Source organism: Poromitra crassiceps, assembly GCF_964638095.1.
Source record: "Poromitra crassiceps genome assembly, chromosome: 14".
NCBI lineage: Eukaryota > Metazoa > Chordata > Actinopteri > Beryciformes > Melamphaidae > Poromitra > Poromitra crassiceps.
The window spans coordinates 2,280,973-2,283,472 of record NC_139633.1 but is presented as its reverse complement, the minus strand read 5'-3'; the positions used below and the strand labels follow the sequence as shown (position 1 = coordinate 2,283,472).

General features: G+C 47.0%; 1 protein-coding gene across 1 annotated transcript in view; it reads left to right on the top strand.

The window, feature by feature from the left end:
* cdh11 (cadherin 11, type 2, OB-cadherin (osteoblast)) overlaps positions 1–2,500 on the top strand; it is a 99,405-nt gene that overhangs the window by 72,740 nt on the left and 24,165 nt on the right. The window lies entirely within an intron of this gene.

Below are 2,500 nucleotides of genomic sequence, written 5' to 3'. Positions count from 1 at the left end.
GTGCTGTGGGGTTGCGCTCTGGTGAAAACCGTCTATAGGCACTGGCCTGGTGGAATATATATATTCATATTGGCAACTGAAGCACAAATCCAAATTGAGAGACAAGACAGATACACAGACACGCGCTGACATCATGTGTCTGCAACAGCTAATGAAATGTACACACAGACACAGACACAAATACACACAGACATGTACACACAGACACAAACACACACAGACACAAACACAAACACACACACACACATGTCCACACAGACACAAACACACACACACACACACACACACACACATGTACACACAGACACAAACACACACAGACATGTACACACAGACACAAACACACACACACATGCGCGTGATGACTTCAAAACAGATTTGGACGCTGACACATCAATGCTTTGGCAGCATTCTGCGACTTATTATGTCGGAATGGGAAGTGACACATATTCAGCCCATCTCATGAACAGATGAGCTACACCCGATCTGTCTGTGTGCCTTTCATCTCGGCTGCTGCGCGATGTCCAAAGACCCAGAGACAGACGGGAGGACTTAGAGACAGAGACGGAGAGGAAACGAGCGAGGGAGAAACCCCAGCTAGCCAAGCAGGCTGTACTGTACATGATGCGCTGTCATTCCGCGGCACCGGATAGCCTCCATCTCATCTTATATATACACTGTTTAAGTGGATTCAAGCTGCCGCATCTGTTTTTTTTTTCTCCGCGTGGGACTGAATGATAGCATTTTTTTGTCAGTGAGCGCTGCCTAAGCCTGGCTAAACTAATGATATGTTCAGCTTTAGCCTGGAGGGATTGGCTTTATGCTGACTGCTGTACAGTCCATGCCTGGGGGTGACGTTTCCGTTGAGCGTCTCCGGCTGTTAGTTAGTTTGTTTTCTGTGCCTTGGTATATTCAGTACGCCGCCATTGTTTACTTCTACCCCGAGTTTTGAAGCGGGACAACTGTCGCTTTGCGCCGCTTTCATGTGCTTTTTTGGTTGGAAATCAAAAGGAATGTGCGATTTATTTAAGCATAATTTTACGTATAGGCTATGTTTGGTTGTCTTCTTCTCGACAGCTGTGAGACAGGTACACGCTAGTTATATTGAGTGCGGTGCGTCACAAGCAGAGTCATTTGAATACGAGGGACCACAGTGACATCACCACACCCGGATATGTCGCCCGGAAACCGCTGCAGTTAACTAGTATGAGTTGTGCCAAACAAATGTTAATATCTCAAAAACTATACATCACATCGCTTATATATTTTTGACATTCTGAGTGAGAGCAGAAGTAGCTCAAGAGTCTGAGCTCTATATATGGTATAATATATGCATGTCGTGTTAGCCGCTCAAGGCTGGCTCCATAGGGTCCCATTATAAGCTGCCGTTTGCTTACCAACACTGATCCCTCCAATACACTTAGTTGCTACCGTGAACAGATGGCGTTGTCGGCCATGTTGGCTTCTAGGTCACAACTCCTTCAGCGTCAACTTAACCTTCCTCGACTTGTGTTCCCAGCTAGGGGGCGCTGGAGGGGAAAGTTAGTTACTCGGTTATTAAAGCCCCAATCAGTAAGATTTTTGACATTTTTTACTGTAATATAAGATCTTTTTAGTCATAGGACATGGTAGATTGACTTGTAATAGGGAGACTCTCGCCTTTATTTATCCCACACCGCCCTCCATTGGCCAGCCCTGGGACTAAGCAGTTTGTCTGCCACGTCCCGTGGCAAGATGTGCACATGCCCTCTACAGCGGCAGCGTTGTGTTCCTGGAAACCAGGAAGTAACTCGATTCGGATTTGCTACAAAAATGATGTTTCACGGAACTATGGATTATTATTTCATCACGTGGTGAGTACCCGATGTCACAACATGTACATAGAGCTTTCTGCCGCTGTGTTTTGTTGACTTTGAACGGCGATATCGTTATCGATACTATTGCACGCAGAGGGCGCAGTTTATCCAATAGCAAAACTTGGAAAACTTGCTGAATGGGGCTTTAATATATAAACAGCCTAGACTGACAGAGAGCAGCGAGGAGGGAGAAGCAGAGAGAAAATAGAGAACCATGTAATCATTGTAAGAAATGTAAGTCTGAAGCTAAAGTGGAAACAGCTGTCATGGCACCAGTTGGCTTTTTACTAATAGTGAGTTATATTTATCTAATGCAGTGAAATCAAGTTGAAAAGCAAAGTGAAAAGAGTTTGTAGAGAGAAAAAGCATCTACTGAGCTAATGCAGTGAACGTCAGTAAGCTAAGCTAAAGTGAAAAACAGTTGTTGTTGTCTCTCTGAAGGGCAGAGTATGGAGGGACACCAGCGCACCCCCGCGGAACCCCCCAGGCAGCGGGCGGGCCGCGCTGGCCCCACCCTGGCTCTTGTGGTCAGGGGCTCAAACCAGCGGAGCGCCGCGTGCTTTCCCTGCGGCTCGCTAGACGCCAGACAGGCCAGATGGTAACGGGGCTCGCCGCCCACTAAGCTAGGAGCGGCGCAGCCTGCG